The 11,315-nt window shown below is 37.1% G+C and overlaps 1 long non-coding RNA gene across 1 annotated transcript; it reads left to right on the top strand.

The window, feature by feature from the left end:
• Positions 1-3,611: 3,611 nt before the first annotated feature.
• On the top strand, positions 3,612-10,511 carry LOC143689866 (uncharacterized). The gene is made up of 4 exons (XR_013178941.1): positions 3,612-3,773; positions 5,540-5,632; positions 8,187-8,240; positions 10,451-10,511. It is a non-coding gene; the product is annotated as an uncharacterized LOC143689866 (long non-coding RNA).
• Positions 10,512-11,315: the final 804 nt, after the last annotated feature.

The following is an 11,315-nucleotide window of genomic DNA, read 5'->3' as shown; positions in this document are numbered from 1 at the left end:
ATTAAATAGTTTGCATCAAGTAAATAACTGATCGGTAGAAGTTCCAGAGTTCTGGGATAATGAAAATAGGGCTAGTCTAGATTTCAGAAAACTTATGTCACTAAATTACTATGGGACCTGAGGCTATTCCTTAAATCTTTCTTGGACTCATTTTCCTTATTTCAAAATAAATTCTAAAATAAGCTTGATTAATCACAAATATCTCGGTCAAAGACAGATTCCTATACTGTATTCCATAAATTTTTATCAAATTGGTTAATGAATCATTTGTATCTGAAATATAAGAAAACTGTGAATGCTGATACAAATATTATTGAAAAGGAAAACTATTAGAATATTAATTTTGTTTAAGAAAATTGAATCAAGAATTACTGAAGTTTGGAGGCTAGTTTTACATGAAAATCATTGCAAGGGCCCAGGCAATATTCCCCCTTATTATTATTTTTTTTTCATTAGAGAGCACCTGCTTTATATAGTTTTAATTTTTCTGCCACTTTATAATTAAATACATACAAATAATTAGAGCATCCATTTAAAATTATGGAGGTGATATTATGGTAATGAGAAGTAACATTGCATACCTGAGTTTGAATCTTGGTTTAGCTTTTACTAGCAAATCATTTAGCCTTTGGATCCTTAGATTTGTCATCAGATGAGGAGCAAGAGAGTCTGGAGAAGACCTATCTCTCAAATCTATATGAAAGTTATAAGATAATGAATATAAGGTTAATAGCAAAGCACCTGTACCTAGTAGGTACTCAATAATTCAATAATTATCAATTATCTCTTCCAAATTTTGCTTGTGAATGATCTATATAAGTGTGCTGATAGGTTAAGTTTCCAGGTAATAGAGCTGTCTTAATTTTACATGTAGTGACCAATTTTAGAAATCTGGAAAAGCTAATAAATACCCTTCCAAATTCTTCTTCATCCCCTGAATTGTGTCTTGATTTCAATTTCACCCTTAATAAAGCTTTTATTGCTATTAAAATATATAAATCATCCCTGAGGTAACAGTTGGAGATGTCAACCAGAATTTTACAATTTGACATGAAGTAATGAACTGCAAGCAGATTTTAAAAGAGAATTAAGAGAAGCATTAGGCACTAAAGGAGATGGAATGTGGGAACCAAAGGCAAATTCCATCCCCTTCACAATTTTGTCCAGAACTACTCTTTATACTTATTCCATCATAATTGTTTGTATATAATCCATTCCTGTGGCTGTCAGTAGTTGGATTGGATCCTGTGCTTCCTTTTCCAGAGAATAAATACCAACCAGTACAGATCTCTAGCTGAAATCCCATTTCTCTACTATGGTAGCTAAGGTGGCCTTCCTTCTTTGTCCCAAATTATGCTGTGTACTTTCTTGCTTCTACATGATTGCTCAATGCCTTCCATTCACAATGCCCTCACTGCCCACTGAAATGCTCATTTGTTCAGTGACATTTAAAAAATCCTCTCGGGCAGGGTATGGTGGCTCAGCAGGCAGACTTCTCACCTACCATGCCAGAGACTTGGGTTCGATTCCCGGTACCTGCCTTGCAAAACAAACAAACAAACAAAACCTCTATTCTTTGTTCATCTCTCTCAGAGTATCTTAGCTACAGTTTCTCTTTGAGGCCGTAATCATTTGCAGGCTGGTGTGGTAGATATTGTATTTCATCTCTATTAAATCATAGATTCCTTTATCTCAGAGAGTGACATTTGTTAGAACAGAGCAGGGCAGGCAACATTCTTGCCTCCAGGGACTAGTGTGGCAATGTACACATTGCAGTCACTTAACAAGCAATATATTTGTAGAATAAATGAATATATGGTGCCATACTGTATCTTGAAAAAATCCTTGGCATGAACAACTTGAAAGCCCTTAAATTGGTGTAAGTTTTTAATGAATAGCTCACTTTTAACATTTTTGTGTTTGAGTTGTTGCTTTTGTTATATTTTAGAGGCATTATTGAAAAGAAAAAAATGAAGGATAATATTCATTAAAATTTAAAGAAAACAAGAATTATACTTAGTCCTCAAATTTGATATATCTGCATATATATGATGGCCAGTAAGTTATTTACATAACTTTGGAGAGTTAAGTTGCTCATCTTGGTTACTTGCAATGACACTGGTGTTTGTTGGTTTTATTGTAGCAACCCTTCTGTCATGAATTAGCCGGTAATTGAGTAGAATTCTGTTTTCTTTGCCAAGAGAGTAGATGACTTAATAAAACTGATATTTCTACATAATATTAATAACATGTCTCTTTTTTTTCCTGATAGGTCATTTGCTCCAGGCAGGAAGACTCATAGATGGTAGCCTGCCCTGCACTGAAAATGAAATCAAAACAGCTCCATGCTAAATGGAAAAGCCACTCTGTCAAAAGATGACATGACCATTGACCAGAGAAAAAGGTAACCCATTGATTCTGTGGGTAGTACAGAGTCATGTTGCTGTTAAAATCCTGCTGATATCTAAAGCTGTCACCAATATACTAAATGGAGACAGGCCTGGAAAAGTTATTATGAACATAAAATGACTGGAAAATATATTTTTTCAAGTTTTTAATACAAATAAGTTACAATTTCCTATATTCTTTCCCTTAAGAGGATGTCCATTTAGGCACTTCAAAAATTTAAAGTGATGTAGGTTTTGCATTTTTTTCCTAAGATTGCTTTCCATCATATTTCTGATGCCATGAGTTTCCACTCACAGAATCTAGGACTTCCATGAGTTTTAGGAGCTGACAGTCCTAGGCTAGGAATAAAATAGTTGCTAAAGATTTTACCAAAGTTCAAGAGTGTTTTTATAGTGAAGGGATGCTAGATATAATTAAAGTAAAGGAATATTTTTACCCAATAATTTTAAAGATGTGGGGCAGCTGATTTGTACCTTCTGCTGCTCTTGGTGCTCCTGGAGTCTGAGTCCCTAAGAGGAAACTAGACCTTTAAGATCTTGACAAAATCTCAAAATGAGAGTGAATGTTGCCCACTGAACCTGTTCCTCACAGATGAGGATTTCTCAATTACACACCATTCAATCTCTTTTTAAAATCCTAACCTACAAATTTGAAGTCTTCCCTTTTGTCCTTTTGTTCAGGCTTGTGCATCCCACAGGTCTATGATATTCTCCTTATTTCACAAAATCAGGATCCTGTATCTTCTGAAGACTGATTAAATGATTTGGAGAATGATCCCAATTTGCCAGTGTGTCAAAAAATTACTCAAGACCATGTTTCTGAAATAGTCTGAAATCATTTTAAAGCCAAACGCCATAGAAAGGACTTTATTATCCTAGAAAGAACCACAAGACATTACTCACAGTTAGTTGCATTCCTTTGCTATGAAAGACTTTTATTACTTCTGTTTCTATATTTAGGAGAGTGTTCCAATTTTTTCATACTTTTCTAGACTATCTAAAAAAATCAAGCCATTTTGCTTCCATATTATCATTCCTTTTATACCATAAAGACTCTACTAAGCTCAGTGGATGCTTTGGAAATAATTGATTCTGGGTTATCTGGGGCTTTGTGCATCTGTTACCACCAGTTTGTGGTCAGTGCCAGGACAGAATGTTTCATTTCTTCAATCACAGAGGCATATGAATCTGGGAATCCACCGGCAAGGGTCTTAGACTTGATCTTCTGGAAATGATCACTCCTGTGAGCAATCGCCTTCTATTTCCTTATGCTGTTTTTGGATGTCCTTCAAGTCCTTCAACTTCAAAGGTCAAGTGTACAGTAAAAAGAACATACACCACCTACTCTTCTGAAAAGAATACTCTGTAAGTAATATTACTTTATGCAGTTTGTATTCTACTCTTTTCCACTTGACCTTATGCTGTGCTCATTATTAATAACCTTAAATATTTTAAAAATATGAATTGAATAGTGTGTAATGTTTTATAATATGATTGTACAAAAATTTATGTGGCAATCACTTGTTTTTTTATATTTAGATTTATTATAATTTTTTAAATTCTTAAACATAAAATTGCCCTAAGCATTTTATTTTGAGTGATTTTCTTTTTCTTTTCTTGGGGAGGGGTGGGGGGGCTTAGGTTTGAAATTCAAAGAATTAACCGAGGTTCCTTAACTTTCCTTATGTCTCATCTCATATTTATCCTGAGGCTCATCAGGAATAGGATGAAAATAAAATAGATACAGGAGCTTCTGGTTTTCTAAGCAACATTTTACTTGTTCTGGAGAACAATATGGGAGCGAATCTATGATGATTTGCTTGGGGTTAACCCTGAGGGCTGGCTCATTTGTGCTTGCAAAGGAAGGAGTCCCTCTGGGCAGCAGGACAGGCTTGAGAATCAGTGGGTTCATGGAGACAGTTGAGAGGACAGTAGGGTTCTCTTCATTTTCATGTCAGAGGTAGAAACTGCCTTGTCTTGATCTGCTTTGTCTTGAAGTGGTTCAAAATTTTAGACCACTCACTAGGTGTAATTGTAATATGGGAAACGAATGCCAGAGGACAACTGGTCTCAGCTTTGGGTCTCCTTTTGAGTACAGTGACTTTTCCACCTTGCGGGGCTGTGAGTCCACCCCACTTAGCTTCTCAATACCCAGAAACTTCCATTTATTTAGATTGTTTTTAGTACTACAAATGGATTTTCCTCCATGGGATATCTCATCTACACCTTTGGCACTGTGGGTCACTTCTCCTGACTTGGATTTCAACCATGGCTATGATGATATTTCAATGTAATCTTGGGCTTGTCTTGCACTGACAGCAAGCATTTTAACAGTGCATCATGTGTTTTTCATCCTATATTCCAGAACTTACTCCTGCTCTTAAGGAGCCTGCAAAAACCTTCTTTGTCTATGCATAAACTTAATCCGGAAATTCAAAGTAGTTAACCTCTATTAACATATAGGAAATGAAAACTAGTGCTTGAGGATTCCAGCCCTTCCAAGTGACACTTCCAAGTGACAATTCTGGGAGACATCATGGATGCTTCTCCACAGGTCACCACCATCCACAGAAGAGACTTCATTAATAGTTCCTTCTATTTGCTTCTCCTCCTTCCTGTCTCACTTTTGTCCCTTTCTATGCTTACTTCACTTATATATACTGGGATCATCTCTGAAACAAAACATCCCAATCCTTTTCCTTGTCTTGGGCTCTTCTTTTGGGGATCACAAATCAAGACAATTGGCACAGAAGTGATCCTTGAAAGCCATTTCTCAGAATAGAATTATAGAACTGGTTCACTCACCCATCATAAGCAGCAAGGATAGCATTACTAATCATAACTGAGGAAGGGAAATCCCCTGCGGAGTTCATGATTTCTGGCATTACAATTATTAAGACCCTCGGATTCATATAAGGTAAAGATATAAGGAGAAGCACTGGTGTTTAGCATGGGTCTGCTTGATATCAACTGTGGGCCAAATCTGATCTGCTACCTGTTTTGACAGCTACACTCATATGTTTACACATTGTCTACAGCTGCTATCATGCTAAAATGGCACAGATGAGTAGTTGCAATATGCACTGTATGTCCCACAAATCTTAACATATTTACTTTTTGCCCCTTTACAGGAAGTTTGCTGACTCTAGTGCATTGCATGGATTAATCTCAGCTGGGCTGGGTTGACTGACTGCATGCTTATCTCCAGAGTCACCTGAAACATGGTACTGACTCTTGACCAAAGTTACAGAATATACTAACTCAGATAAATTAAGTTTTACAATTATGGATCCATGAGTTGTTTGGGGGCAGGACATCATGAGCATGGTTTAGAAATAACAACTGGATTATGACTTACACCTAGCTTCATGAGAACATGGGGAGTTTCTGTGCTTGAGGCTGGTCACATGGATGGAAAACGCTTACATAAATAACTCACCATAAAGACCTCCATCACTAGCATATATTAGTACTGTTGAAATCACAATTGGGATTACTGAAAAGAAAAACAAACAAACCCTGGCTTACTTTTTGGAAAAATGGCTAAGGTTGTTTTACAGAAAAAAGAGAAAAAGAAGGGAAGTAACTTGGTGGCTGCAATATTTACTGAATCATGTTTGGTTTCAAGAGGTCGAAATTTGTGCTCTGTGTGATGGGGAAAAAGCTATCAGTGGTATTTAAAGATAATAGATATAGAGTCTAGAAAAATAGCAATATGGATTGAAGAGGATATGATATGTAGATTGATGATGTAGAAAGTGGCTGAGAGTTCTCTTCCATAGTTGCTGTTAGTCACCTCAGTGAAATTCAAAGACAAAACTGATCTTAAGGCACATGAGGTTAAGGTTTTGCACTTAGGCCAGCGAGTGAAGCTCCAACTAAGGGAATTTAAGCAGATATATTTGAGAGGAATACAACTCCCTGTTTGACCTTTAATTACAAAAAGGATGATATCGGTGGGAAATGTTGCAAGACAAGTCATCATGGAAACTAGAAGACATAGAGTTAAGAAATAGAGCCATTTTATTAATGGATGTAATCAGCTCTTTGGAGAGCCATTTGTTAATATTGTTGCTTAGAATTAGCAATCATTGAGTTGTTTCCCTGGCTCTGGATATCCCTGAGTAGAAGAATGTTTGTGTTAGTACAGAGCCACAGTTAGGAGCCATTTTTGCAGCAATAAAAACATCACAGGAGTGACAAATATTCTTTTTGTTGGACTGGATTAAAGGAGGAGTTCAACATACCTATAGAGAAAGGGGAACTGCCCTACTTTATGTGACTAAACTGGATCTCACAGTGGCAAATGGCCTATACTACAATGTAGTGGGTTTAAGTCTTTACCTTTAAAATCCTATTCCGTGTAAGTAAGAATGGATGAAGGAGGAGGCTCTATCAGGGCTATTTTTGCTTCCAGCAATATGTATTTACTTGGAAGTGAGGATGTTTGGTTTAAAATAAATGATAAGTAGAAAGAAGGTGAAATAATTGCAACCACTACCTTTTAGGATACTTTGCTCTGCACAATAGATAACGAATACATTATCCCATGGTGGTATTTGGTAGTTTCCAATATGTGAGACTCACAGCTTATACCTCTAGGGTTCTGAAGGAAGGCCATGCCTACTGTGGCAGAGTATTCTCCATTATTTGAGAAGCAGTTCCTGCTATCCACCTGGGCCCTAGAGAAGGCCAAGTGCAGTCATGGGGCATCAAGTGAGTTACTATGAACTCAGAGCTGCCTATCATAAGTTATAAGTATCAGACCTATGAAATGACACAATTGGGTGGGCACAGCAGCAATGAAGTACACATCTGAATTTAGTCCTCAGCAGATCAAAGAGGCACAAGCAAATTCTTTAAATTGGCATCCCACATTCCTATGACTAACTTTTTTGTACTAATGTCACTTCCTCAACTCACACTTATTTCTCATGAAAGATTTCCGAAGACCAACTGATGGAAGAGGGAGCAATTGGGACTGGTTCACAGATTGGTTTGCAAAAATATTCTAGCTCTAAATAGAATGCCATAGCACTATAGCTTCACACAGTTATGTTCTGAAAGGTAATGTTGGGGGGTATCCACCAAGTGGGAAAAGCACTGGATAATGGTTAGAGAAGTAAGTAATGGTAAATACACACTCAGAAAACTGGCCATGGAGAAATAGCTTTGAAGGGGCATGATCCACGAGAAAGGGGTCTTGGGAAAGGTACATAAAGGTACATCTTTCGGAGTGGGCACAAAGTATGAGAATTTTGTATTAGCATTAACGTACACAGAGAGCATCCATACATAGAAAGCAATCTACAACCAGGCAGATTAATTCAGTAGATGTTAGTTAGCTTCTGTCCTTGGCCATCCATTGTTTGTATAGAGGACTACAGTGGCAGAGATGAAGTTCTGCATATGTCTCACAGCCTGAATTCCTTCTAAACAAGCATCATTTAGCTACTGCCACCATTTAATGTCCAGTCTGCCAGCAGGATAGGCCAACTCTGGACTCTCAGTATGGTACAAACAACCTGCCACTTGGAGACAAGCTGATTACATCAGACTCCTTTTACCTTGGAAAAAATAATTTAATATAATTGTTATCCTTAATTTGGGTTTGCCTTCACTGTCCATAGTGCTTTGATCAGTCTTACCATCTGAGAGCTTATAGAATAACTCATGTATCAGCATGATCTTTGTATTAGTTCCCTAGGGTTGTTGTAAAAAAATTGCCACAAACTAGGTACCTTAAAGTAAGAGAGCTGTATTCTCTCATATTTGTAGAGTCCAGAAGTCTGAAATCAAGCTGTTGGCAGAACTGTGGTCCCTCCAAAGTCTGTAAGAATACTTCATTGTTTCCTCTAGATCCTAATGCTTTTGACTGTATAACTCCAATTTCTTCCTTTACCTTTAAATGGCATTCTTCTCTGTGTCTGTGTCCTTTCAGTCTCTTACAAGGACACTCATTGGATTTAGGGCTCACCCTAATCCAGTATGATTCATTTCAATCCTTACCTTAATTATATCCTCAAATACTGTATTTCAAATAAGATCACATTCTGAGGTTTCAGGTGAAAATGAAAGTTAGTGTGTGTGTGTGTGTGTGTGTGTGTGTGTGTGTGTATGTGTGTGTGTGTGTGTGAGAGAGAGAGAGAGAGAGAGAGAAAATTCTACTCATTATAATACTTCATATATATTGTTTTAGACCAAATGACCTATTTGATGGCAAAAGAGGTACAACATTGGGTATATGGTCATGGAATCTACTGGTCTTACCATATCCCTCACCATCTTGAAGCAGATAGCATATTAGAATGGTGAAATGGCCAGTTAAAAGCTCAACTAAGGTGCTGGCTCTGGGCCAACACTGAGTAGGTTTGGGGTGCTGTCCTTTAAGATACAGCATGTGTGCTAAACCAATAGCAAGCATATGGTACAATATCCCCAATAGGAAGATTAGATGGGTTCAGCAACCAAGGGATGGAAGTTGGCTTGGCTCCTATCACCATCACTCTCAGATATCTATTAGAAACCCTAGTACTCTAGGGAAGGCAAGAGGCAATTAAATGGGTAGATAGGTCAATAGAAGATGGAATATCTCAGGATTGGCAGCGTGGTGTGGCTTCAGTTGAGGAGTAATTGAAAATAATAAATAATTATAAATTAAAAGGAAAATGCCAGCTAATAGAGTTAGGCAAGTTTGTAACACAGAAGGGAGGGAGCTATTCTAATTAATATAATTGTAACAATCATAATAATGCTTACCATTTATTGAGGGCTTAGCAGATGCTAGGACTTTTCCGAGTGCTTCACATATATTCTCTCAGCCTTACAATCTCATACTGTAGAGAATTATGTATTTTTGTACATGTGAAAACTGAAGTATAAGAGAGATTAAGTAATTTTCCCTAGTTCACTCGGAGGGTGGACATGTGAAGACTTGAACTCAGACTTCCTTTCATAGGACCTGTGTAGTATACCTCACAGAGAAATTCATGAGTGGCTTATTCATTCTGCATGTGAGTTCAAGGACATATTCTAAAAAGCTGAATTAATGTCATTTTTAAATCTTTGATCCCAGATTCTTGACTCTATATTCCAGGTCAAGCAGAAAAAAATTTCAGGCAAATTAAAAGGTAATAAGAGTGAATCTAGTTACAGTTAACAGAGAAACCACAGTGTATGCTTTAATTTTTATTTTTTTGCCAAGACTTCTAATGTTAAAGGTATGAATAAAGCAGTATGCAAAAATGTTTCTACCTAAATCTGTCTGATTTCTAAATCTGTGTTATGGTGGACTTTACTACATGAGCAAAATTTTAATGGAAAAGGTACAGTCTGGGCATCCAGAGACCTAACTTCCAATCTCAGTCTTGCCATCAATATCTTAGACAAATTATCTAACCTTCTGGGCTGCAGTCTTCTTCATCTGTCACATGAGTACTTGCTCTTTTTTTTTTTTTTAACCATTTAGTCTTCCTACAAGGCTAAAATGAACCTGGTTTTGTGAAAGCTAAAAGTTCTATTTAAGTGTTCAATACTATTAATCATTACTTTCCATAACTGGATTTATTATGCATCTGCTATATGACCCCGTATTGGTCACTGTATAAGATCATTTTTCCTATAATGAAAATAGTCCTTAAACGAAAAATATTATTATGACCTTGGGGTTAATACAATATTTTCAGAGATGACACAGTGTAAGAATTTTTAAACCTCTGAGAATACATAAATGTTTTCTTTTCCTCTCTTTTGATATTAAAGGAGCTATTGAGTGTTTTGGACAAATGCTCCTCTTGGGTGAGGTTCATAGCCTCATTGGTTCAGTTTCTCTCCTCTTGGAAACTTTGTGATGGTTTGTGTAACCAGAATCCTTAGAACACTTGTTCATGATGTACGAACAACGTCAAGTGCAGCTGTTGGTAAGATTCCTATTTGTCTTGAACCCAATTTAATCACCACAAGAATGGTCAGGCTTCTCTGAAACTGAAATATGGGCAATTTGATGCTACTGGAAGGATTAATCTACCTTTGTGCTCTCTCAGCACCAGGAAAGAACGGAGAAAGGAAGAAATCACCTCAGTGGGGAGAGAAATGAAGGCTTATTGGAAATCGAATTGAAGCAAAAACACAAGAGATCTGTGACTCTGAAGAGCAGGGATCGAATCTTCTTTACTTTTCTCTACCCAGAACCTACAAAGGCACATTATAAGCCCTTAGTAAATGTTTGTTTAAAGAATAAATGAACAGACATTTAGCCTAAGAACCACCCCCCCCCCCCCCCCGCCTCACTGAATAAAGGCAATAATTGTGAGGACGAAGTTAAAATATCAGGACTTAAGTTTGGCTTTTTCTCCTTATGATCCATGTATTCATTCAGCTTCTTAAGCCTAAGATTTCTCATCTGTAAAATGGGAATTAAACTACCCTCCTTGTGACTGCTAGAGATATCTATGTAAAATTCAATTCTGACTAAGACATTCTCATACCTTAAAACTTTATAATATACAGGATAAAAGTCAAGATTTCCTCATGAAACACAAAAACGTCTTCACTGTTAGGGCTCTGGCTTTCTCTCAGAAATAGCTTGTGAAAGACAAGTAAACTCTTGCAGTTGCAAAGAGAAATGACGGGAGGATTTATAAGCCACAGAACTGCCTGAAAGAATAGTCAAGAACATGTAGGACTGTAGGACAGAATCGTTTCTATAGCGAGTCCTAAATTGAGCTCCAGATGTTAGAAATGCATCCATTATCAATAACAGAAAACCCTATTACAGTGACCGAAGTAGAGAGGAAAGGACTCAGAGTGCAATAAGGAGAGAAGTAAAGCAGGTTGGCATGTTCTGGAAGAAAAGTGACCTGAAAGGAATATAGAAGAAGGCTGGAAAAGAAAGCAGGGGCCAGAGCC

The sequence above is a fragment of the Tamandua tetradactyla genome, chromosome 7 (assembly GCF_023851605.1).
Source record: "Tamandua tetradactyla isolate mTamTet1 chromosome 7, mTamTet1.pri, whole genome shotgun sequence".
Classification (NCBI taxonomy): Eukaryota; Metazoa; Chordata; class Mammalia; order Pilosa; family Myrmecophagidae; genus Tamandua; species Tamandua tetradactyla.
This window is presented reverse-complemented; position numbering and strand designations above follow the sequence as displayed.